The sequence below is a fragment of the Suricata suricatta genome, chromosome 9 (genome assembly GCF_006229205.1).
Source record: "Suricata suricatta isolate VVHF042 chromosome 9, meerkat_22Aug2017_6uvM2_HiC, whole genome shotgun sequence".
NCBI classification, from domain to species: Eukaryota; Metazoa; Chordata; class Mammalia; order Carnivora; family Herpestidae; genus Suricata; species Suricata suricatta.
Window position 1 is genome coordinate 112,218,839 of NC_043708.1, and position 27,335 is coordinate 112,246,173.

A 27,335-nucleotide genomic window follows, 5' to 3' on the forward strand; every position below is an offset into this window, starting at 1 on the left:
TTTTTTTCTATTAAAGTCTGTACTACAGATTCTTCCATTTATATTGAGAATTTGAACAATTAAGCCATCATTGGGACTTTACCTTAAGCCGAATGAGCAAGAACAATTTCTCTGACACATTTCAGTGCTAGAGAAACAGAGCAATGGGGGGAGTGGCCAAGACCAAGACTGAATGTATAGCAGAGTGCCTTGTTAGAGTGACAACCTAGTCTTGGAAAGAAGGGACTCAGATGTCCCACGGAGAGGACTGGGACCATGCTGCTTCTCCCACTCCGGCCTGAGGGAGAGCCCCTTGGTAAATGTACACCGATGTGATGCTCAGAAGCCAATTTGTGGAGAATAACTGCAGGATGGGGAAAAGAGCCGATGTAACCTGTGGAGTCAACAAACAAATCATGAGTGAGGTCTCCCAACCCCTAGATGAAGTTAGAACTGGAGCCAGTCACACAGCAGTGGGTTCCCAGCTTGGCCCTCTGGAGATGACCTGGGTAAGATGTAGACGGGCACAGGCGCCCACGCCGCTGACGTTGGGGGACCAACATACACACTTTAGGACTTCAAGAGGCTGATAGCCTTCCATTGTCAGATTAGGGGCCAGTTTTGCTTCCAGACTCAGACGACGTTTGTTACCATGGAAAACTCGTAAGCCAAGAGATCCAAACCTCTAGAAATATTAAAGATATTTCTGGGAGTAAAACTGTATTTTAAAGTTTCTAGCATTGTAAATTTTCATGAAGGATCTTTGGGGCCTACTACATAGTAGGGTGTGGGAGGATTGCACTCAGCGTCCCAAATTTGGATTAAAAATACTTCGATGCTGGGAAGTAACCTGACTTGGTTTTGCTGGTACCCTGCAAATAATTTTTTCCCCAGATTATACCGGCAGTGATCTGAAAAAAACACACACCAGTCCCAGAAATCAGGATGTACTTAAGATACTGCCCTGTATTCCAAATAATTCTAGCTGTATGAATAAAGTACAAACATACTTGAAGGAGAGAGAAACTTGTCCTCCAGGCCAACTCTGACATGTTTTTTATTTCCCTCGCTAGTTGATAAGGATGGAAAATTCTGGTCCAGCCTAATGAGTGAACAGGATGGCTGCCCACGAAACCGGGTTATTAGTTTTACCTCATTGAAGCTCATATTCTCAGAGGCCCAGAGTGCTGTGCCGGGACAAATCCAAGTGCTGCTCTCGCTGACGTCCAGCTGCCCATGCTTACGGCAGTGCCCAGAGCAGGGGTTCCACGGACCAAAACCGAGGCCACAAGGGAAGCCAGAGGAGCGACAGTGCAAGATCCTAGATAGAGATTATACCAAAGAAACCAAGCCTTCTTGTCCTGATGCTTGAGTTATGACAGATGCCAGAGAAGGAGAACTCATACATTCCACATCAAGGTATTTGGCTGATAAAATAATCCGTCCTCGAAACAAAGCACCTATCTTTTTTAGAGAAATCCATTTTGTATATTAGGAAAAAAAGAAAAGATGATGGTGATGTGAAAGTCTGGGACAGACGGTGACACTAACCAGTAAGTAAGGAAAAGGAGCCAGCCCCCCACCCCATGACGTGACTGTGACCGTTGCCCTGGCTTCAGTTTGGGAACATCGTCATGTCCATGTGATTCTGAAAGCTGAGTGATCTTTTCCAAGAGATGTGGTAGTTTCAACAGCTTCAACAGAACTCCTGGGAGATTTCTTAACAAATTCTAGTCGTTTTTAGAAACCTTCCTACAGAGGTAGTTACCACTCATCACCGTCATTTAATATTTATAAGTGCCCAGAATGTACAAGGTGCTATACAGCTGTTACACATCCCCTCTCTGCAGCTGTGTGAAGTTAGAGTAGGTTTTTGCCTCAGCCACGGCTAGAAGCTTTCCCACCTAAGTGGGCTTCAGGGCCCTGCGTTCCGGACCTCCTGTCCCATGTTTCCCCTCCAGAGAGCCTCTGGGCTCATTCTAGCTTCTCACCTTCTCCCATCCCACTCACCCCCATGCTTTGTTTTTTTAATCCAGAAAGTTTCAGGGAATCAAAAGAGGTTGGAAATTTTTTAACCTAGCAGAAGTACAGAGTCTTATATTTTGCTACAATTATTATTGTATTATGGAAAATCCACTTTGCCCGTATGGTGTGTGGAAAGTACCTGTATGTCTGCACTCGTGGTGACTTGAATGTTGAATAGCCTGTGGCTTCAGGGCAGCATTTTTGAAAGATAAACCACACGCTTCAGGAAACTCGCTCCAAGTACTACTTGGTTATCTCTTCCCTCACCAGCTTGAAAGTTGTGTGTGAACATACTGGGTTGGGATTTTCTGTTGCTACGCAGGGCATTTGGGCATGAGATCCGGGCAGAAGCAAGATGTCCTCTTTCCCAGTGTTTGATTCATGGCAGTCTTCATTCCAGTCTCCTTAGTTCCCCATGGCTCTGCCCACACTCTGTATTTGAAAATCTTGTTCTCTTGCTCTCTCCTGGAGCTTCGACCCTCTACACATTTTAGAGTTATATAAATCTACCAATGTAAGGTCCCCTCTGTCACCAGGTGGTGCCGCCCTTTGGTTTGCTGTGGTACTTTGCTGTGTTCTCTGTGGCATCATGTTACTGTGTAAATAAATTTGTTTTAATATACACTAAAAACCAGACACGCACTTGTGTTTTCAGCGACTCTCCCCTATTGACGTGGCGGCGGGGTAGGGGGGGGTTGGTTGCAGATGCCCTCTTGGAGCTTCATCCTCTGCTGACCTGGATGGTGTTTCCTTCATTCCCTCTCTGACCTGAGCAAAGTAGGCGCCGAAGAGAAAGTGAAGGCCCTGGGCTTTCCCCAGAGCTCGCTCCAGCCTGCAGGTCTGCTGTGTGAGATTGCCCCCTGGTGGCCAGTCTTCATACGGCCTTCCTGGGCTTGGGCCCGAGTTTGAGGGGCTTGGTTACCGGTCGGGCTGACCCTCTCAGTGAAGACCTCAGAGCTGTGCAGACAGTATGAGCAGAGGCAGGCCTTGTACGGCACCAAGCATCTGCTACAGAATCTACTTACCTTTTACCTGTACATTACCGGACACATTCACAGGGCTCTCACGAAGGCAGGCGAGCTAACATGCGGACACTTCGGTCGCAGAGGCCCCCTGGCTTGGGCGGGAAGAGTCAGCAGTTGGCAGTGGTAGCAACAGCTGCCACGTTATTACGAGCAGGATGGGTGGGAGTGCAAACACGTAGACTAAATTTAGACCAGGTTTTAGAGCTCTAACCCTTGTAAAGTGGACACTATCTGTAGCCCATTTCTGCTCCTCTCCACAAGTGATCACTCTGGAATTTGCAGATCATATTTAAGGCATAATGCAAATCCGCGGTTGCCAGACTCGAGTTTTGTGTTCCTGAGGAAGCAAACCCACACTGGTGAGGCCTTAAAGTTCTCTCTATGTTGTCTGGGCCCAGGAGGAAAGGTTACAACACAACCCAAGAGACAGTCCGCGGGGACCGGCTCTTCCTGCTGCAGCCCTCAGCCTGCTTGCTGGGGAGGATCCTGGGGAACTGCCCCTCCTGGCTGTGAACTAAGCACACTGAATTCTTGGGGCGGGGGCTGGGGAGGGGGGAGGGAAGGGACCAAGGAGCAGGCAGTTGGGGCTGTGAGAGGTTGCAGAGAGGGCAGATGCCAGGCATGCTCTGCGGGCATGATGGCCAACCTGGGACTCTGAAAGACTGTGCGCCTTGGTGGTGGGACCAGTTCCAGTTGCTCTAGCCAGACTCCAGGGGAGGTGGAGCAAGGCTAGAGAAAAATTGGACATTCTGTCCATCCACTGGCACCATTTTGTCCTTTGGTACAACCTGAGCACCTGGAGAGAAATTGTCCTGTTGCCCTTCATCGCTTTACCCAGCACAGGATGCAGCCCTGGGAATTCCATCAGTGGGTGCTCAGCGAGACCAGCCTTGCATTCTGGGTTGTCCGGACGTTCAGATAGAGCCATTGGTTTCCATATGCCTGCAGACTGCTTTCAACTCAGAGCCAGATTTCTTTCCTACCTGGGACTAGCTGGTACACGTTCCTCTGTGGGTGCCGGGGCTGTGAATGTGCGCCCTCTGCTCCGGGAGCTCTTTGCCTGCTCTCCAAGACCCACCAAATTATGCTTCCTTTTAAGTGAGACTGTGTTCTGTAAGGGAAGGAACCTCATTAGTGCCTTAGGAGCCAAGAACTGCAGTTGGTGGATCACAAGTTGCCATTAAGAGCGGCTCAAGGCAATTATAGCTGAAACTTAAAAATTGGATTTCACACAGTGGGGGCAGGAGAGAGTTGGTTGCCAAGATCCAGCTCTCCCAAATTTGTAGAACTCTGAATGGAAACAGGCTGCCTGGGCACAATTCCTGACTTCCTGGAGATCCTGCATAACAGTACACATACTCTCTTGAAGGTGCATGGAAGCAACCAGAAGGCCGAGTGGTGTTGGTCACCAGTCTCAGCTCAATAATCAGAGTGGGGCTGGGAAAGGTGCCGGCATCTGCACCAGGGGGACCAGCGGCCCCGGTAGAGGGCTCTGTGTGTCTGTCAAGAGCACAGAGCTCTTAGCTCCCTCACTTGACAGGAGTCCCAGGACCTCGGATCAGAAGTCAAGACAGAGTGAACACTTCCACACCTGCAGCTCATCCTCCACTCCCCCCACCCCTGCCCCGCACCTTTGCTCCCTGCATCACAGCCGAGTGAGAGCAGTAACAGTAACAGTGGTCAGCATGCACTCCGCCCACCTCACCCTCACCAACCCCCATGAGATGGCTCCGTTGTGCCCATTTTTCACTCAACTAATCAGAGCCAGGGTTTCAACCCAGATGCTTGCCACTTCTGGCCAGGTGCTCTTTCCTCCACCCCATTCCTGTCCCCTGTGTGTGGCCAGGACACTGGGAGGACTGGGGGCTTGGGGGCAGCTTCCGGGTGGTGGCTGTAGAGACATCTTTTGTTCATTAAGTCCCGTGTGCTGGAGACCCAGTGGCAGGCAAAGCCAGCAGGAGTTCTACCTCTGTTCTAATAGACTGAGAGGACAGAGGGAGTGCCAGGGGAAGGGGAGCAAGGGGCAAAGGCGCCTGCCCGCTGCTGCCAGTGGAGCAGTTCGGAGGAATGAGGCCAAGGTCTGGAATGAATTGTATTCCCCGGGCACCAGAGGCCCATCTGCTGGGCCAAGCACTTTTTCTACAGATAAAAGCAAGGACGTCCAGAGGCCCACATTGGACCCCAGGAATGCCATATGGTCCAGGACCAGGCAGGCCACCAGTGTTCCTCCCAGCACCACCTTGGGCCAGCTACAACCACTCCCTCCTCCTGGGAAGCCAGAGACCTGGTCTGAAGGGATTTTGAATACATTTGTTAACCTCCATGAGCCCCACTCATCTGTAGAATGGGCCCTCATCTGCCATCCCCTCCAGGACAGGTAGCCGGGAGGCTGGATCAGTGAGGTGCCATTTGTGCAAAGGTTTTAGCCCGAGTTGTTAAAAGTAGGGCACACCTGGGACATTCAGAAGGAAGCTGGGGAAGGGAGAAATGTGTTTTGTGGATCAGACAAAACTGATTATTGCCTGAGAAGGGACTTGAAGGGCTGGTGTTGGAGGGATGAGGCCCCGCTGGCCCGGCTCCAGCACCCACACCCCCGGGCTGGCCCACTCTCTTGAGACCTCCAGCCACCTTCAGGCCAATGCATCGTGCTTTGCAGAGTGGATGGGGGTGTCAAGGAACCTGCTGGAGGGGCAGGTCACCAGGCCCCAAGGGAGGGACAATGTGGAATGCACTAGAAAGAAAATGGAGGCAATGCCTTCCAGGGTGAAGGGCTCTGTCTTCCCTAGGAACCCAGCCGGAGGTGCTTCCCATGAATCAGCTTAATTTTATCTTCACAACAACCCCGTGAAGTTCTAAAATTATTCCCACTTTCCCGATGAGAAAAGGAGAGGTTTCGTTGGTCCCAAATGCCTAGTGAGGGACTAGGTTTGGTGTTGGGCAGTCTGGCTCCCACACCCCCCCCCCACCTTCATGGCACTTGAGGTCTTCCTCCCTCACCCTGCCGCCCAGCTGCCCAACTGCAAGGCCCAGGTCCCGCCACCCAGTCACCCTCATTGCTGTCCAGACCCCTGCCAGCTTCCAGCCCACCAGGCTGGCCTCCTCGCCGCCCTGTCAGACATGCCTCTGGGTTTTCCATGCCCACATCGTTCCTGTCCTTCTCCCTGTTCTGCAGGGCTCCACCCAGCCAACAGGCTTTGGGGGTGACTCCAATCGACATGTCCCCTCACCCATCTGACATCTCCGGTTTGTTCCTCAGATTCGGCTCCTCCCTCCTGTCAGCACCTGAGGGGAGGCCTTGTCTTCCGCTTCTCCACCTTCTCTCCTCTGCCTACTCAGATTCGGACTCAGACCGGGAGGAGGGCAGGACAGGGCTGCCCCTGGCTTCCTCTGCACACAGGCCATGGGCCGGGCTTCCCCACATTTACTCCTCACTACAGCCCCATGGCATCATTCAACAGATGAGGACATTGAAAATCGGAGTAGGTAAGGAGTGTGCCCAAGGCTGCAACCCCGGTAAGTGGCCTGGCCGACTCAAGCCAGTCTTCCCCGCCGCTTCCCAAGCCTTCATCTGGTGGCCTGTTCATGTGTCAAAGGATGGGTGTGGGTCTTGCGAGCATTCTGTCCTACTGAGACAGCCTGGGGCAGCCGCAGAAGGCTTCCTGACGCAGACAGTGTGGAGCCGGGAAGAGGCGGAATCCAGAGGGGCCTGCCAGGCTGAGCAGTCAGACCTCGGGATTTTTCCATAGGCCAGCTGGCCAGGAATGGAGCACGGGCTGAGGAGAGGGAGCCCCTTGCCTCCCACCACCCACCCAGCTCCACAGGTGAGTAGGCCCACCCAGAAGGCCCCTACCAGGGGGGACCTCCCCAACTGCTCCTGAAAGGAAAAACACGACTGACTGACCATCATCCACCAAAGGCAACTTTAGCACCTTTCTTTTTTTTTCTTTCTTTCTTTCTTTCTTTTATTTTGAACATTTTTTTAGATTGATTTTGATAAAAAGAGAAAGCACGGAAGGGGCAGAAAGAGAAGAAGAGAGAGAATCTCAAACAAGCTCCATGTTGTCAGCACAGAGCCTGACTCGGCTTCACCTCACAAACCGTGAGACCATAACCTGAGCTGAAATCGAGAGTCAAACAGGCTGAGCCACCAGCCTGTTTACTTTGGGGGAGGAAGGAGGGCTTAATAATCTGCCTGCCATTCATCCCCCTCCACGTCCACCCTGTCATGGCAATCAAGCTTGTGAAATAGTCCCCCGACTCCACGCTAGTGCAGATGTACGCAAAACATGCACTTTTACCTACAGGATAAGCACAACACTGTCAGTTACTTTTCCCAGGTAACTTGAGGGCGGACGCCAATAAACATGATGGTCATAGCGCTCGCTGCTTAAAAGGTAGCTGCTCTCGCTTAAAAGAATGGTAACATATAACATACATATATGCAAATTTATATTACATTATTAGTTATTAGTATGTTGTATTATGTATTATTATTTATTTTTATTTTATCACTATTTATTATTACTTCTACTTCTCTGGGCATCCAGTCACGTACTTCTAGGGATGGCTAAACAATGAACTATCAGAAACTACAAAGCCCCCCTGAGAGTCACAGGAGATCCTAGAGAAATGAGCTAGTAGGTTGATTAGAAAGACCATGCTCCCTCCTCAGATGCTTTTAATGAAATGTAAGTTAAAAATCTCAGTGACTTTTTTTTATTTTACAAATATTTCTCAGAATCACTTGGAAGAATAAATAGGTGAAAGAAATCCATAAACTTGAAATCGAGAGGCACGTGAAAAAGCAATGATCAATAAATCAGTGTGTGATACAGGTATAAGGAAAATAAATAGATCCTTGTAACAGGGAACCAAAAACAAAGCTTAATATCTATAAAAATGTAACAGGATAAGTAAGACATCACTACATTGAAAGGAAAGAAGGTCTTATCCAATAAAAATGTTCTGGTAGAGTTGGTTAGCTGTTTGGAAAATAATCTGCACACTATAAACCAAAATAAATTCAAACAGATCACGCCAAGAGCTGTGTGCCACAAAGGAAAGAAGAAAGAAAAGAAAGCCTAAGAACTAGAAAGAATTCTAAGTCAATATCTGTTTTATCTCTTTTTGATAAAGGGCTTTCTAAGTTAAAAAGCCATGGAAAAAAGGCATGTGAAAGGGAAGACCGATAGTTTACATACAGATGGTAAACTGTCATCCACTGAAAATGCAAGAAACAAGATTGAAAAGTAAATGACCAGCCAAGAAACCTGTTTCAATAAATATAATGGACATAGGGTTAAAATCCCTAGTTAGGAAAAACTTACATAAATCATTAAGTACATAAAATGCCAACAGAAAGTTGAGAATACACAAGTCAAAGAAGAATCTAAATGTTTGAATTTTCGAGAAATGAAAAAGCTAGGTTGGCATACCTAAAACCCATTTTAATAGATTTTTCTGATGATAAAAGTAATAAATGTTCATGGTAGAAATTCTAGCAAATAAAATTGACCCACTGGGTCACCATCCAGAAATGACTACCAGGAACGTTTGCTGTGTGTCCTGCAGGTGGGGTTTCCTTGCCTTTTTCTTTTTTAGTTAGGATTGTATTGTTGGCATCACGTTTTCTGCCCATCGAATTAACAAAGATCTTTTTAAAACATATACTCAATGATGGTGACAGTATATAGGGTTCTGACAATGTAGATGCAATTGAGTTGGAAAAGGGCTTGAATCGTCCTGTCCTTTGAGGCCACAGCTGAGCCCGGGCGTCGGGCAAAGTGTGACCCCAATAGACAGGGCGGGTGTAGGGATTTCAACTGCCAAGTTCATAGTACCAGAGTCACCAAGGAGTTTTCCAATAGGATAGACTCTGGGGCCCCACCCACGTCCAGTGAATCAGAGGATCCCTCTCTCCCAGGGATGGTGAGGTTGCGAGCCGCCTCTCTGCCCCAAGTCTGGCCGCCCAGGTTTGGATCCAGGGTCTCTCCCTCACTAGTGGTGTGTACTCAGGCACTCCCTGGCCTTGGTTTCAGTGGAGACTCCCACCTCACAAGGGTCATCATGAAGATGTAGGACATAGTCCAGCAAATGCGTTTTGCCCACTGCCAGGCGATAGTACGCGCTCAAATATTGTTAGTTCAAAAGGAAAAACTCCAAATGAGTGTTTGCTTCTGTTTTTATAACAAAGGACTCATCAAGGGATTTCTGCTGAACACAGGCACTGTGAATTCAAATCTCTGCCTCGTGAGAATTGGGGAAAATATTTGCAGCTTTTAAATGGCAGTTTCCCCAGCTTTCCAAATATCTCCTGGCTAAATTTCAGAAAGCCCTGCTAACAGTCCTTTCACTGAACACCTTCTACCTGTCCAAGGTGACACAGCGCATCAGAGGCAGAAATGGGCCCGGTCCCCTGAATCCAAGCCTGCCCTTCATTCCCTCTCCAGTCTTGATCCTTTAATGCGTAGGGATGAGCTGAGGGGAAGGGTGGCGGGTAGAGGGGTGGGGATGAGAGGGAAGGGGGCTGTAGTAGGAGGGGGGTGGGGAGGAAGGCAGCTGGAAGCCGCCCCTCAGGTCTGGGCCTGCTTGCTCATTAGGGAGTCACTGTGTCTAGCAGCATGGCCCCCCTCCCCTGCCCTTCGGCGGTCCGGCACCCTCACGCCCGGTGCCTTGGCATAATGAGTACTACTTTCTTTTTGGGAAAGTCATTAAACTACTTTTGTGGAAACATTTTAATTAAATTAGATTGTTTTCTGATTGTAATAAATGTTAATTAATTGAGTGGGCTGGGTGTCCTTGGATCTAGCTGGCTTCTCTCAGTTTAATTAGGAGAAGAGTGTGGACTTATTTCTTTTTGCCATGAATCTGCGGTTTAAATTCATCTTTTGTGCTAATAAAGTGATCAAGGGGTGCAGGGAGCAGATTACTTCTTCTATCTGAAATTTAATAGCCTGCTTCACTCACAGCGCCAAGGGCAGTCCTGCTCGGCCTCACTGGGGCATGACCCCGTCCTCTCACCTGGGCTTAACGAGGTTTCTCCATTTGCATGGGGAGAAAAAAGAAGTTTTAAGCTCTGCAAATGTCCCTTTGTTTCCCAAGAATATGAGTCACTTAGCTCCAGGGGGACGACATTGTTGATTCCCAAGGGCACAACTGACCAGAGAGAGGGCGGTCTCCCTGGTAGCCGAGCCCCCACCCCAAAGCTTTCTGTCCACACCTGGAGAAGGCAGGCAGGCCCCGGACAGTTATAGAAACTCAGAACAGCCAAGAGACCCTGGTGGCTTCTTCATTATGGAGACCTGGAAACGAGCCTAGAGAGAGAAGGAGCACGTCCAGGACTGCACATCGTGGTTCTGTGACAGCAATATCTACAGCCCAAGGAGTCGGAACTAGAAACATATTCATTTTGCTTCAAGCAACCCTGATACGAGCCAGATCCTGGGTTAGGCAAGAGGGTGAACATAGATCCAGTGTCCCCAAGAGGTTGCACAATAGTGCAACTATGATGGTTGTATAAACTGAGAGGCAACGGAGCAGTCCACACAACATAAAAGGCAATGCAAGGGGCCAGGCAGTTGCCTCGGACTTGTGGGGAGGAAGGGCAGTCCAGGAAGCCTTCAAGAGGAAGTGTGCCTGCACTGGGTTTTGAAGGATAAATAGGAGTCTGCCAAGTGGACCAAGTGTGGAGAAGGGCATTCTAGACAGAGGTTTTGCATGTGCAAAGCCAAGTTCATCCCGGCGAACATGAGAGCCACGGGAAGCTCTCAGAGGCAGGACATTTGAGATTTGTACTGTACAAAAGATCCTTCTGGCTGCTGTAGTGGAGGAGGATCCAGAGGGGGAATCGAGGAGCAGGGACAGCCGGGGAGAGAGGCAAGGCTTCCCCCAGTTCCGCTCACCGCCATGGAAATGCAAGTGCAGGGCCAGATCCTAGAAATACCCAAGAGGTAGAATCAAGAGTTCCTGGCTTGGGCAACTGCCCAGGAGGTCAGGTGTCCAGAGGAGCTCCCAGGACAGAGCAGATGAGGAGGAAGGGAGGACGGACACCCTCCCTTTTGGACAAGCTCCTCTGTAACTGGCTGGTTTGTTCTTCCTCTGAATGGTGCTCTGCGGCAGTAAGACTACAGTCACAAACTTTGGCCAGATACTGGCCCCCGTGCTTTACCTGCAAATGCGTTTCACCTGCAGGGCGGCCCTGGGAGACGGCTCCTCTTCTTACTCCCTTTCACCAGGCAGCAGGCCTGGCATGGAGGGGGTCAATGACTTGCCAAAGGTCACTGAGCGAGGAAGTGAATGAGCCAGGGCTCCTCTGACCTACACCAAAGAAATGTGTGCTCCACGTTCACGGAAGGCTTAACTGATTCTCTACTCAAGAAACAGGCAACAGGAGTTTAGGTTTTCCTTTAAGAAATCAAAAGACCTTCCTGGGACCAACCAGCCTTCCCCAGGACCAGACCTCGGCATCTTGTTCCCTCCCCCATCTGTGCCCTGATGCTTCTTGTCGGGCAGGTAGAGATGGGAGTGAGGCTGGACTTCCTTCTCAAAGGTCCCACGGCACAGCAAGGAGGGCCTGGGCTCAAATGCACTTACTCCCTGTGTGACCCTGGGCCAGCCCCTCTCCTCTCTGAGCCCCAGCACCCAACCATGTGGGCATCAGCTCCTCCCAAGGCCGCACGGGGTCTCCACAGCCCTGGCACACAGTTGGTGGCTGCTGTGGTTATGGCCATCCCAGCCATGCTCCCGGCTCTCTCCCAGCCGAGTGGTCCAAGGACACCAGGCCACCCTCACAGGGGCAGCCACTGGCCCCAGAAACTGGGTCCCAGACCCGCCACCCAGGAATCAAGCTCAGCCAGTGGGGTCTCTTTAGTAGACCTTCGCTCCTCCTTTGGGTAGTTTCTTTGCTGAGAGCTCCAGAAGCACACCCCTTCCCCATCCATATGCCAACCCCAACTCTGCCTGTCAGGATTCTATTCCCTCTTCAGTCTGCCCACTGCCATTCCAACCCCACAAAGCGTCTCCCTGACTGCTCTGTCTCCGTCTGCCCCGTCTGGCCCTCGGCACTTGTCTGGCACTGGTGAGCTCCCAGGCCAGGCTTCTGCTCTGAATCTCACCCAAGGCTGCCAGAGCCATTCTGGAGGGAGCCCCAGCTGAGGGAGGGGGATGGGATGGAATGTACCGGGATGAAGCGCTCTCTCTCTCTCTCTCTCTCTCACACACACACACACACACACACACACACACACATATAGAAGCATGCCCGTACACACCTGGGCACATACACAGGCTGTCTGGCCCACCTCCCCATTTTGTGGCAATGCTAGTCTTCCCTCTAGCTCTGCCCAGGATGGCTCTGGGCCTCTCCCGCTTCAGCCCTTCTCCTCACTGGGCCCCTGGTGCATATTCCCACCCCCCCTTCTCTCTGGGACACGCCCCAACTGTGGCACAGGGCCTGGCAGTAGGCAAGGTGCCACTACACACCACGGCAGTCCTGTCCTTGGGAAAATAAGGGGAGCATGGTTTGGCCTCAGAAAACTCCCACGCAATCCAGCAAGAAAGCAAATCTGGATCCTTCCCACTGAGGCCAGGAAAGTGGGCCCTGAAAAGCAAGATTAAAAAGGTTTCCCCTCTCCCCGCTCACTAGAGAATAAACCAGCTGGGCCAACTTGTTCCCAATTGATGGGTTTCCTGTCAGCGCCCCCCTTCTCCGGCAGGATGGACCAGCTGTTGGTGCCAGATTAATGGCCACAATTAAAAGCAAAATGCCCTTGCTGTGGCCGACTGTCCTCCCACACCTGTGAGTTTGGAGGCTGAGCCTTAAGCCCTGGGAATGGAAGATTTGTAATGAAATCAGACAGGCCTGTAACTGCTGATGGTATCAGGGCCCAGGGGAGATGCAGGCTTATTTCCTAATCTCCTGCAGAGCACCTGTCAGCACACCCCCCCCCCCAGCAATGTCGTTCCCGTGTGCAGCAACGGCCTTTCATGGGGCGGACTGTCACCTGCCTGTCTGGCTGCCCCCCTGCTCGCCTCCTCCGGTGCCTCCCCCAGTCCCTTCGCTGGCCCGAGCCCAGGCTGCACAGACGTTCACAGATATTCACACACACATGCGCGCGTGCGCTTGTACACACACACACACACACACACACACACACACACACCAATTCATTCATAAATTGCTCTGCTCCATTATTCATAGACAGAAGAAAGAGAAAAATAAGAATGTCTCTTTAGCAGCAATGGGAAACAGCAAAGAATACCATTGAGAACAGAGTAATCATTCTGAGAGATTTCTAGAAGCCCAGAGGCAAAGGAGAGCAAAATGAGAAGCCCATTGGTGCCACAGTCTATGACCCAGCAGACAACTCTGGGGACCAGTTTCCCACCAGAGCCCCGGGGGCTGCCAACTCAGCGCGTCCGGACTGCGCAGAGCAGTGGGAGGAGGCCTCGGAAGCTCCACCCCGCCCACTCTGTGTCCTCAGGATTTACTGGATTAGGACCACGGGCTGAGTCAGTGAGGCGTCAGGAGGCCTGCACAGCAGAGGGGAGAGGACCACAGACCATAGTGCAGGGAAACCATGAGACGGACTTGCCGAGCTCCTGCCATGCCAGAAACTTCTCTACTGCTATTGTCTCTTACAGCCCACTCCTACTGAGATCCCATTAGTAGGAGGTGTAGGAGTGGGGGAGGGGAGAGCAGGTGGCATGGCCTGGACTCTGCCCCACCCTGGCCCAGCCTCTCCGTGGGAAATGTTCCCCATAAGACCAAGGACGTGAGGCACAAGGAGTCTTGTCTCTTCTGTCGCCACATGGCCATTTGCTCTCAGTTCATGCTCTTGGAAGAAAATATTTCCTGTCCACACCCGCCCCCAACAGGTTCAAATTAGGTCAGGAAACCCTATGTGCTACATCCTCCTCTTGACATTCATAACACACCTTACCTTAAAGGCTCTGAGAAGTCCTGCAGTAACTTTGTTCTCTAAGTTATATTCGGTGCAGTTACAGGTCTTGAGTGTGCAGTTCAATGAATTTTGACAAAAGAACACACCTGTATAACCCAGAGTCCTATCAATATTTAGAACACTTTCATTGCCCCAGAAAGTTCCCTCATGCCCCTTCCCATCATCCTCATACCTACCCGAGAGGCATCCACTTCATGGCTTCTATGACAATAGGTGAGTTTTGCTCGTCCGGAAGCTTCACATACACCGATTCTTCTACAGTAGGTGCTCCTCTGTGTTGGATTTCTTTCACTCTGCATAACTGCAAAATTCATCTAGGTTCCTGCATGTGCCAGGAGTTCATTATTTTTAATTGTTGAGGAGTAGTGTGTTGCAGAAACATATTTATTACAGGTTGCTTATCGAAATATTTAAGGGTTTTCCAGTTTTTTTGCTTGCACAAAGCTGCTACAAACACTCCTCTATTAGACTTTGTGAACACGTGTTTTGCATTTTTCTTGGGTCATTAGACCTAGGAATGGAATTTGCAGGTATGTGCACACTGTCAAACTGTTCTCCAAAGTACCAATTTACACTTCCCCAGAAATATGTGAGACTTTCTGGTGTTCCATATCCTCACTATTACTTGGTATTGTTTCTGCAGTAACTTTTTAAATGTTTCTCTTAATTCCTCACTTCTCACACTTACTAGACCACAGAACTTTTTTTCCTATAAATCTTTCTAATCTCTTATGGAACTACTATGCTGTAGAATTCACTGTGGACAGAGAGGGGTGCCTGGGTGCCTCAGTGAGTTCAGCGTTGGACTTTAGCTCAGGTCATAATCTCATGGTTTCTGGATTCAAGCTCCCCATTGGTTTCTCTGCTGTCAGTGTGGAACCTGCTTCAGATCTTCTGTCCTTCCCCCTCTCTCTGCCCCTCCCCACCTCAAACATTAAAAAAAAAACATTTAAAAACTAGGAAAAATAAAAATGTTAGCCACAACAACAAATCACCAAACTATGAGGAGAAAGAGAAGCTCAAAAGAGTGGATCAAGGCAAGAAGTGAGAAGAAAGGCCTCCAGTGAAAAGGAGTGAATTCAGTAAATAACTTAGAAAAAATTCTGAGAGTCAGGAGGATGTCACATAGATAAAACTAGAGCAGGCTACTATGAAAGAGAACTCAGAAATCACAAACATGACTGCAAATGTGAATATCACTTTAGAAGCATCTGCAAGGGAAATGCTAAAAAACACAAAGGGACATGGAGAGAGAACCAGGAGATCAGGAAGTGAGAAGAAAACACCCCCAGAGTAAACAAAAGCTTGAATTCACTGATTGAAAAAGCAGACTACATCTCGGGGAAAGCTTGACAAAGGACAAGATCAACAGTATTTGGTCCTGGTCCGTAAACAGACTCATTAAAGGGACAAATTAAAGACCTCAGAAACAGACAGAAATAATGAGAATTTAGTTTAGGATAAAGGTAGTATTTTAAATGAGAAGGGGAAAGCTATCATTCAATAAAGAGTTTTGAGACAACTGTGTATCCAGAGAAGAAAATGGCTTTCCACATTATTTCTTATTCTAAAACAAATTCCAGATGGATTTTAATTGTAAAAATGACACTATAAAAATAATAGAATAAAACATGCATACTAGATAAGGGGCTGTATTAAGTAAATTCCTAAAACATCAGCAGCTTTGCACAATAGTTTATTTCTTGCTCAGGTGGAGTCTGATTGGAGGAGATGGAGTGAGCTGGGGACTTGGCTGTCAACAGTCATCCAGAGACTCAGAGGGAAAGAGGCTCTGTCGTCTTCAACAAGTGGTCTCCAAAGCTGCCCGAGCCCTGACATCATCTGTGTATCAGGGAAGGAGACAGAGGCCATGCACGAGAAGAAAGGAAAGACAAGTGGGAATAAGTTTTAAAACTGAGGGAATTTAAAAATGATAAGAGGTTTCTCTACATAACTCTATGTAAATATATTTGAAAAATCGAGTTGAAATATGGTGATTTTCTAGGAATAGATTATCAAAACTGACTCCAGAAGAGATAGAAAGTCTAAACAGATAAATCTCAGTGAAAGAAACAGACAAAGTTGTGAATGAGCCGATCCCTACGGGCACCTGGGTGGCTCAGTCAGTCTAGTGTCTGACTCTTGATTTCGACTCAGGTCATAATCTCACAGTTGCAGCCTGATGGTTCCTTGCTGATAGTGTGGAGCCTGCTTGAGATCCTCTCTCTCCCTCTCTCCCTCTCCTGCTCTCTCTCTCCCCCTCTCTCTCAATAAATAAATAAACTAAAAATAAATATTTTAAAAATTAATAAAGAGCCAATCCCTAAAAACATTTCAGAGAGAAACTTTCTAAAGCTGAAGAAACAGACATTCCCAATGCTCATTAAGTCATTCCAGAACAAATAAGGGCAAAGAGACAAAGTGAAATTATCCAGCAAACGTCTATGGCAATTCAGGTCGCCTGGCAGTAAGCTGACTGTTGCCCTGATCTCAGCAGCCAAACTTCAAGTTTCTACCAGGCTGCCAGGTGCTGGCAATTAGTGTTCTAGAGAACTCTCTGAAAAGCTGGTGTCTAAATTTAAATTGGACGCGTCTGGGCTCTTCTTACACCAGATTTATCTTATTCAGTGGGTGAATTATATTCAATTTAATTCTTAATATAAATGGGAAATTATATATTTAAATACATTTGCTAATGATTTAAAGATAAGCACTAATAATATGGATATGAGATATGGAATCTGAAGACCACAAGAGGATTCTTGGATACATGCACACACGTGAATCTGATGATACACCAGTTACAAAATATTCACTTATAACGAAATGACAAAGATTAACATTAGAGATCTGGCAGAGATCGCAAGCGAATGCTGATGAAAAGAAAGCAGTGCAGCGTAGGCTCATATCAGACAAGGTAGAATTCAAGGCCAAATGCATTAAACAAGACAAAGAACAAATTTTTGCTCATTAAAAAAACAGCTTGCCAAGGATGTGAAATAAAAAGGGGCTTTATCTGGGGCGCCTGGGTGGCTCAGTCAGTTGAGCGTCCGACTTGAGCTCAGGGCATGACCTCACAGTTGGTGGGTTCGAGCCCCGCGTCGGGCTCAGTGCTGACAGCTCAGAGCCTGGAGCCTGCTTCAGTTTCTGTGTCTCCTTCTCCCTTTGACCCTCCCCGCTCATGTTCTGTCTCACTCTATCTCTCAAAAAATAAATAAATGTGAAAAAATAATAATAACTTTTTTAAAAGGGACTTTATCCGAACCACAGTCATAGGGAGAATTTATCATAACCCAGAATCAAATTGGGTGGAGGAAAGAGAAGGTTTGACTATCAAACTTAACAAGCTTAACGTGTAGCCTCAAAGCAAACTATCTGTTTTCTTTTCAAATTCCCATGGGGCAATAGCAACAACTGGCCACACACCAGGCCGCAAAGATCTCGGTAGCCAGAAAGTAGAAATTATGTGGGCCAAATTCCCTGATCACAATGTCGTCCATCTAGAAAATCAACAACGAAAGGACAACATTTTCGCCTCAAGCCTAACCACTTGGAAACTCTCAAACATTCCTCTAAATTGCTCAAGTTAAATTGAAAAATAAAATTTGGATTACAAGCTGTCTGAAATTATTGATGAGAATATTTCATATCAAAACCTAGATAATCTGACTGAAGATTTCCTGATAGCAGTGGTCAGAGCTTTGAACCCTTTTGTGTCAAGTCAATAACTCCCTCCTCCATCCCACAAAAGTTTCTGAGTGTCTGTTATAGGCCAGCTCTGCTCCAGGAGCTGGAGAGAGAGCAGTGACCAAAACACAGAAAGCTACTCCTGATGGAGGTTACATTCAAACAGATAATTGTAAGAAATGTTGAAGAAAAACATCCTGAATATTCAATTCAAGAAGTTGGAAAGGTACAATAATATGCCCTCAGAAACATAAGAGAGAGAAATAAGAAAAATATAAAAATTAATGACCTAGAAAGAAAAATAAAACAGAATTGATAAAATTAAGATCAAATGGCTAAACACACACACACACACACAAAAGGTAACGAATGTTGGCAGGGGTGTGAAGAAAAAGGGACCCTTGTGCACTGTTGGTGGGAATGCAAAGTGGTGCAGCCGTTCTGGAAAACAGACGGAAGATCCTCTAAAGGTTAAAAATGGAACTATCCTACCATCTAGTAATCGCACTATGGGGTATTTACCCCAAGAATACAAAAACACTAATTTGTAAGTGTATATGCACCATTAATGCATTAGTGCAAGTACCCATTGATAGATGAATGTATATGTGTACACACACACACACACACACACACACACACACACACACACACCGGAATATTACTCAGCCATTTAAAAGGATGAAATCTTGCCATTTGCAACAACATGAATGGAACTAGTATAATGCTAAGTGAAATAAGTCAGTCAGAGAAAGACAAATACCATATGATTTCACACATATGTGGAATTTAAGAAATAGAACAAATGAGCAAAAGGGAAAAGAGAGACAAACCAAAAAACAGACTTTGAACTGTAGAGAACAAACAGATGATTACCAGAGGGCAGCTGAGTCAGGGCGTGAGTGAAATAGGCGAAGAGAATTAAGAGTACACTCGACTTGATGAGCACTGAGTGCTGAACAGAATTGTTGAGTCACTGTATTGTACACATGAAACTAGTATAACCGGACCTGCTGCTACTGGAATTAAAATAGAAAACTTAATTAAGATCTGATGAGGCTGTGCCATCTCTAAGAACAAAGAGAAAGATTGCAAACATGTATCATTGGTAAGGGCAAAAATGTAAAAACTCAGATAAAAAATAGATGACTATTGTGGATAAAATGAATAAATTACTAGAGATGTGTGAATTATCAAAATGGACTCATGTGCTGGAAAATTTCCATGGTGGAATACAGAAGAAAATGAAAAGGCTGTTCAGGTTCTATTCACCAAAACACATAAATACCTGGACAAATTCAAAGTAAAATTTGACAAACTGTTGAAGCACAGAGAATCTTATTTAAACTCTGTAGAACATAAAGATGGACAGGGGCTCTTTGGCGAGCCCCCGTACCAAACTCTAATACACAAAAATAAATGCTGGTGTTATACCTGCAGGAGTCAGTGCAGGAAGAGCGGAAGGCTGGAGCCCAGATTGCCCTGAAGAAGAAACCGTCACGGTGGGAGCTGCCGTGTGTGTTCCCTCGGGCACATGAGTGGCCTGTCACCCAAACACAGCTGTGGGGACATCTCTTAATCTGTGTCCCTGCCACATCTGTGACTGCATGGGGGCGTTCCTTGCACACAGCTCATTCCCTGGAAGTGGACTGCTGTGGGGCTACTGTCCCACTTGGAGGTGGTCCCAAAAGACGGTGGAGAAGAGAAATCCTCTCAAGGACAGAATGTAGGACAGTACATCTTCCTGACCACTTTCTCCAAAAGCCTGAGATACAGATCTACATTGGCTCATGGGCAATAGCTAGTGGCCTTACTGGACAATTGGGAGCTCGGAAAGAACAGGATTGGAGGTTGGTGACAAGGTGGTCTTGGGAGAAGAATGTGAGTGGATCTGTCAGAACTGACCCAGAGGCAGAGAGGGCTTGTGTCTCATGCTGATGCTCTCCAAAATGTGCCCACTGCGAAGGAAGTTCTCAGTGATCAGGTGCACAAGATGCCCACCAAGTGGATGAGTAGATACCTATCAGCTTCTTTCCTCAGCTGCCCCTGGGCCCACTCAGAAATAAAGTGGTTTTGGAGGCAGGAACAGAGACCACCCATCCAAATAAGGAGTTGACAGCTTCTCCAAGGTTGAACCAGCCACTGCCACTAAGAAGGTTCTAATTTCCAGTAGTGGAGGTCAATTCTACAAATCTAGTTTATTGCAGTAGAGATGACCTGTTAGAATTTGATAGCACGTTGGTTACACTACTTCCATCAGAGAAAGTCCATGACTTGCCCTCATTGGGAGAAATATGTATATTGGAGTTGAATATACATTTTCTCTCCTTCCTGCTTCTATCAGGACCACTATCAGTGCACTTAAGAAGTGCCATCAGAACAACCCATTCAACACTGTTTCTGCCCAAGAAACTCACTTTCCAGTAAAAACAAAAGTGAAATAATGAGCTGATGGTCATGGGGCTCACAGGGCTTATCATACACCAGGAGAGATGGACTGATAGAAGAATAGAATGGACTGGTGGACACTTACAGCACCCTGGTAGACAACATCTTGTGAGTTTGAGACATTGTCCTCCAAGACATGGTATGTGAGCTCAACCCACAAACAATTTATAGTGTCAAATTTTGGCATTTGTCACTATTGAACCAAATAACCCCTTTCAAAAAGCAATATGTTCTTATATCTGCTCTACATCTGCTGCTTTAGTGGTTTTGATATCCAAGGGAGGAAAGCTTTGCTCTGGCGACATGTAGGAAGTGAAGAGTGCCAACCAGCCATTATGGGCTGGATGAACAGGCCCAAAGGGAGGTCATGGTGTTGGCTGGAACAATGGATTAAGATCTGTGCTGTACAATTCTATAGCCAATGTGGCTAATTATAAATTAATTTAAATTAACCAAAATTAGAAATTCAGTTCCTCAGTCACTAGCCACATGTTAGCTGACCAGTATCTACACATGGCTATTGACTACCAACTATTGTCTACAGAATCAGGTAGAGCAGATGCGGAACGTTTCTATCACTGCAGAAAGCTGCATTAGACAGTGCTGATTTAGACTATCTAAGGGTAATAGGGACATCATTACAACAAGACCTGAAGAAATGAGGTTGACTCTCTGGGAACTCTCTGTGCTACCTGCTGGTCCTGGTATGAGCGGTGGTCAAAATGGAAGAAAGACTACAACAAACATATTTTTTATTATTTATTGTTTATTTATTTGTTTTTAGAGAGAGAGTATGGAGGAGAGGGGCAGAGAGAATCTTAAGCAGGCTCCAGAGTCAGTGAGCCAACGCAGGGGTTTATCCCATGACCCTGTGATGAAATCAAGAGGTGGGTGCTCAACTGACTGGTGCCACCCAGGTGCCCCACAACAGACAAATTTAGGCAGGACCACCAGAGCCCAGACCCCTCAAGAATAATGGTCCAGGCCACCTCACCAGGTAAAGAACCCCTGCCAATTGAGGTGTTGGCTCAAGGCAAAGTCAACCTAGAGGTAGAGGAGGAAGGTCATACACCTTAGCCAAGGCACAGAGCCCCACATGCCTCCCCGCAGTTTCTTCCTTCCTTAGCCATGTGTATATTCAAGTATTTTAATGAATTTATCTTATATTTTCCTTTAATCAATTATTGTATATATTGTTTGCAGAATATTGAGACAGGATTGGGACAGAATTAGAGAAGGAATAGACTTTGCCCCAGAAATCTTGGAGTTGGAGTTGCATAGAGTAACAATAAAAGAATGAAGACACTGTCAGTTTGGTAGGCTGGAACTTTGTGGGGGGCAGCACTAGAAGCATGAAAAGCAGGCAGAACTGTAATAGGACTTCCTTGGTTATTTTGGCTGCCCCGAGTTTGACTCTCCCAACAGCCTTCCAGCGTTACTTTAAGTAGAGCTGGTTTCTGATGTTTGCAGACAGAACTTCTGACTGGTACAGAAGTATAAATATTGACAAGGAATTGACCACATGTCTATTTGCAGATGATGTGTTTGTCTTCCTAGAAATTCCCGGAAAATCAATAGGAAAAAATAGAAACCATTAAACAATAAACTGAGGTGACCTGATATAAGATTGCTTTCCTGTTCATCAGCTTTCTTCTTCAAGGAAATTTAATTTTTAAAATCCCATTTTCAAACAAATAAAAAAATAAAATAAAACCCTGTTTTTGATGTAAAATAAAACTAGACCCACAAGGGCCTTGAATGCCAGACTCTTTTGTCTTGACCGAGCTGAGGAGCAAAACAGAAGGCGTGAGATCTTCGAGGCCTGTCAGGAAGCCGACACGGGGGTGTGCGGGAGGGCGGGGGCTCCGGGGGCTCATCCCCCCTGTGGCAGCCACAGGGCCTGCTGGTGAGGCCGGCAAGGCTCACCCCCGCGGGGGGGGGGGGGGAACAGGAGTTCTGGTGTGGTCTCCAGGGTGTGAGTCAGTGCCACTCCTCAGGCCACAGCAGATCCATGTTCTGTGGGTCCTCAGGCTTGTATACATTGGAGGACTCCTGTAAGGAAAATAATAAAAACTATAAACACAAAATCAGGTATGAACATGAATAATTACTTGGAATGAGAAAAGAAACAAAAACAACCAATGAAACATTTAAGAAAAGCTGACAGATATCACAAAATCCCCCCAAAAGTTTCTTTCAGCTTCATAACTTACCGATAAAGTTGGAGATTTTCAGGATTGTTGCCAAATTGGGGGAACTGCTATCTAACATCTTTCATAAGTGAGCTGTACAATTGCAGGGGGAGGACCGATCTTAAATATTTGGAATTGATGGGTCATTAACCAGAGCAATTCAGATGCACTCTTAAATTGCTGCTACATTGCTGTTAACTGCATAATCGTGTAAGAAAATTACTCTTACGCTATGTACACTGTAGTTATTGATGAGTATGTGTAGGAGTTTTGTCATTGGAACACTTGTTTCTCTAGGCCGTTGTTCTGTTGGTGGGGATTTTGTGTGCCCTTTCATTTGGAACTACCAGACCGCATCAGGACAGGACACATCAGTTACACTGAGATGTGATTCCATACAATGAGATGCATAAAACATACAACTTTACACAGAAGTACTTGCTACTTGATTGACCGCTGCAGTATTAGAGCCCTATAAACGATGGAATCCTGACATTCTTTGGGAGGAGAGAATTTCCATTTTGACTGGGCACCCATGAGAAATGAGTCGTATGTTCTGATGGTGGAAGCATTATTCACCAACCAGCTTTGGTTCTATACATTTCAAACCTTGTTTCTCCTCCACAACCTGCCAGTACTGAGTGCTAGCACATTCATATTTCATATGAATTCATATTTCAGTATGACATCTGTTCTGTTCCCTCAGGTCATGACAATGGGTGAGTTGGCATGGTGGGTATTGCTGGCTAGGAGTATTATTGCCAAATGGCTAGCAATAATTTAGCGATACATCAGAGTGACTGCAAAGTACCTAACTATATCCCACTAAGCCAAATAAATGTATCTTCAATTCAACTTCCCCTTGGCCGGATCCCAAAGATGTCCACAGCCATCCAACCCCATCTGACATGGTGGATATATGACATGGAAGTTACAGTGGAAGAGACACTGGTCTTAATGGAAACATTTTACTTCTATAAGTTTCAGAAACATTATGACCATATAAATGCATCACTAGGATCTTTCTCAGGGCTTTGGAGAAGGTCTGTGTGAGTTTAATTGACATCACAGTATACCTACCTTTGGCTTTGGCTTTCAAGCCAGGGGTTGGGGAACCAGGGAATAGTTCCATTAGTCATTCCTCTCACTGACAATCACAACACAGCCCACACCGCATACCTCATGCTAACCTTCTCTTCTATTCTCACTACAACCTGTGAGGCAGTTAATATCATTCCTAGGCCACAGGTGAAAAATGGAGGCCCAGAAAGGAAGGACTCTTGGCCAGGGTCACACAAGCAACAAGCAATACAACCCAGCTCTTGTGTCCAGTCCAGCGCTCAGTGTCTATCCAAGGCCTACCCTGTCACATTTGCCCCCACAGTCAACCTGTTAGAGAGACAAGGAAGGTGTTATGCTCTTATTTTATAGAAGCAGTAGCTTTTATAATTACCCCTCATACCTGCACCCATGGGACGGTTGACAAGGCACTTGTACGTCCATGAGTTTATTTAAGTGTAACAGCAATCTGCAGGGAGTGTTAACCTCTTTTCTGGTAGAAGAAACTGAGGTTCATGGAGGTCATGTGACCTGATTAAAGTCCAACTGCAAGGCACTCCAAGGAGGCACTCCAAACCAGGTCTCCTCATTCCTGGTTTAATGCTCTTTTCACTGTACTTTGCTTCCTTCCCCTTTAGAGATCAAAGGAGCCCCAGAGTATCATGTAGTCCCACTCCCTTGTGCCACAAATGAGAAACTCAAGGCCAGAGAGGGGAAAAGCCTTGCCCACACAACACAGGATGTAGCGACAGATTCCTAACCTAATTTCAAGTCTGTGTCTCTGTCTTATTTCTCCAGGAGACTTCATCTGCTCCCCCATGTCTAGGGGACCACAATGCAGGCTACATCTTTGCCCTAACCTCTGAGTGACCCATCCAGAAAGAGCTTGTACCAAGTAAGCCTATCACTGTCTTACTGGCCAAATCCCTCTTCTCGTAAATAGTCTCCAACCACAGCCCCCACTGAAGAGGGAGGGGCATCTTAGGCAGCCTTGTTTGTGCTGAGAAGCCCCACCCCCGTGGCCACAGCTGATTGGATGATACCTGGGAGGCCAATCTCATCTCAGCAAAGCCAGACTTAGGCACTCTGGTGCAGGGCCAGAGTGGGTGGGAGGTCTGGGCAATGGAAGGAGTCCAGACAGATTCAAATTCAAAGCCACTTAGCAGAAAGGCGGAAGCACAGAAAAGAGACTAGGGGACCCCAGAGAGAGCCTCTGCCCTGTTCCTTTACCAGTCTCATGATTCCTAGCCGTACCTGAGTCCAGGTTATTTTTCTCACACTCTCCACATTGAATCCCATGAGGGGGGTTTTGTACCATGCAACTTAGACATTATAGAATTTAGTTCTTTTTATTTTTTAACAAGTTTAATGGGTGATACAATGATATGGTTCACAAATCTAAATAAAACAAAAAAGGACACATTTGGAAGTCTCCCACCCTTGTTCCCAACCTCTATTCCTTAGTCCCCAGACGGGACTTTTCCCACTTTGATTTATTTCTGGTGTATCTTTTTCAGCATTTCTTTATGCAATTATATGCAAATGTGAATATATATATTCTTACTACCTCCTCCTTCCCAAGCTTAAACAAAAGTAGCATACTCTGGCTATTCAGGGATTTCTGTGGTTCCATACAAATTTTAGGATTGTTTGTTCCAGTTCTATGAAAAATACCGGTGGTATTTTAATAGGGATTGCACTAAATGTATGGATTGCTTTCGGTAGTGCAGACATTTTAACAGTATTTGCTCTTCTAATCCATGAGCATGGAGTGTCCTTCCATTTCTTTGTGTCTTTTTCAATTTCTCTCACCAGTGTTTTATAGTTTTTAGATTACAGGTCTTTCATTTCCTCCATTAAGTTTATTCCTAGGTATCTTATTTTTTTTTAATACAACTGTAAACAGAATTGATCCCTTAATCTCCTTCTGCTGTTTCATTACTGCTGTATAGAAATGCAACAATTTCTGTATATTGATTTTGAATCCTGCAATGTGACTGAATTCATGTGTCAATTCTGGTAGTTTTTTGGTGGAGTCTTTCATTTTTCTATATAGAGTATCATGTCATCTTCGAATAGCAAAAGTTTGATTTCTTCCTTGCCAATTTGGATGCATTTTATTTCTTTGTGTTGTCTGATCACTGAGGCTAGGACTTCCAGTACTGACTTAAATAAAAGTGGCAAGAGTGGTGAGACATTCCTGTCTTATTCCTGACGGTAGAGGAAAAGCTCTCAGTGGTTCCCCATTGAAGATGACATTAGCTGTGGGGTTTTTTATAGATGGCCTTCATCATGTTGAGTCACGTTCCTCTAAACCTACTTTGTTGAAGGTTTTTATTCATGAATGGGTGATGTACTTTGTCAAATGCTTTTTCTCCATCTATTGAGAGGATTACATGGTTTTTATCCTTTCTTTTATTAATTTAGCACATCACATTGATTGATTTGTGAATATTGAACCACCTTGCACCCCAGGAATAAAGTACACTTGATTGTGGTGAATGATTTTTTAATGTATTGTTGGATTTGGATTGTGAGTATTTTATCGAGAATTTTTGTATCCATGTTCTTCAGGGATATTGGCCTCTAGTTCTCTTTTTCAGTTGAGTCTTTATCTGTCTTGGTATCAGGGTAATGCTGGCCTCATAGACTGAATTTGGGAGTTTCCCTTCCTTTTCTATTTTTTGGAATAGTTTGAGAAGAATAGGTATTAACTCTTCTTTAAATGTTTGGTAGAATTCACCTGTGAAGCCATCTGGCCCTGGACTTCTGTTTATTGGGAGATTTTTGATTACTAAATCAGTTTCTTTGCTGGTTATCAGTCTGACCCCGAATAGTCAAAGCAATCTTGAAAAAGAAAAGCAAGGCTCCTGCGTGACCTGACTTCAGCTCAAGTCATGGTCTTACAGTTCATGAGTTTGTGTTCCACATCCGGTGAGCTGGGCCCTGTTTGAGGTTAGCGAGAGCCCCGCTTTGAGTAAAACATGAGCTCTGGTGAGTTCTACTTCTCTCTCCCCCCCGCTCACTTGTACCTTCTCTCTCGCTCTCTCTCAAAAAAAAGAAAAAGAAAAGAAAAGCTGGAGACATCACAATTCTGAACTTCACATTATATTACAAAGCTGTAGTGATCAAAACAGTACAGTACTGGCACAAAAATAGATATATAGATCAATAGAACAGAATAGAAAACCCAGAAATGAACTCACAACTATATAGTCAATCTTTGACAAAGCAGGAAAGAATATTCAATGGGAAAAAGACAACGATAGTCTCTTCAACAAATAGTGTTGGGAAAACTGGACAGCAACATGCAAAAGAATGTAACTGGATCACTTTCTTACACTATCCACAAACATAAATTCAGAATGCATTAAAGACCTGAATGTGAGATATGAAGTCATAAAAATCCTAGAAGAGAATACAAGCAGTAATTTTTTTGACATTGGCCGTGGCAACTTCTTTCTAGATGTCTCCTTGGGCAAGGGAAACAAAAGCAAAAATAAAATATTGGGTCTTCATCAAAATAAAAAGCAGCTGCACAACAAAAGAAATAGTCAATAAAATGAAAAGGCATGGAATATGGAATGGGAGAAGATATTTCAAAATGATGCATCTGAAAAAGGGTTAGTATCCAAAATATATAAAGAACTTACAAAACTCAACACCCAAAAAACAAAAAATGGGCAGAAGACACGAACAGACATTTTTCCAAAGAAGACATATGGATGGCCAACAGACACATGAAAAGATGCTCAACATCACTCATCATCAGGGAAATACAAATCAAAACTACAATGAGATATCACCTCACACCTGTCAAAAGGGCTAACATCAACAACACAAGAAACAACAGGTGTTGGCAAGATGTAGAGAAATGGGAACCCACTTGTACTGTTGTTTGGGAATGCAAACTGGGGAAGCCACTCTGGAGAATAGTATGAAGGTTCCTCAAAAAGTTA

At 46.0% G+C, this 27,335-nt stretch overlaps 1 long non-coding RNA gene across 1 annotated transcript; it reads left to right on the forward strand.

The window, feature by feature from the left end:
* Positions 1 to 6: 6 nt before the first annotated feature.
* LOC115301387 lies at positions 7 to 2,640 on the forward strand. Its single transcript, XR_003913098.1, has 2 exons — positions 7 to 488; positions 1,053 to 2,640. It is a non-coding gene; the product is annotated as an uncharacterized LOC115301387 (long non-coding RNA).
* Positions 2,641 to 27,335: the final 24,695 nt, after the last annotated feature.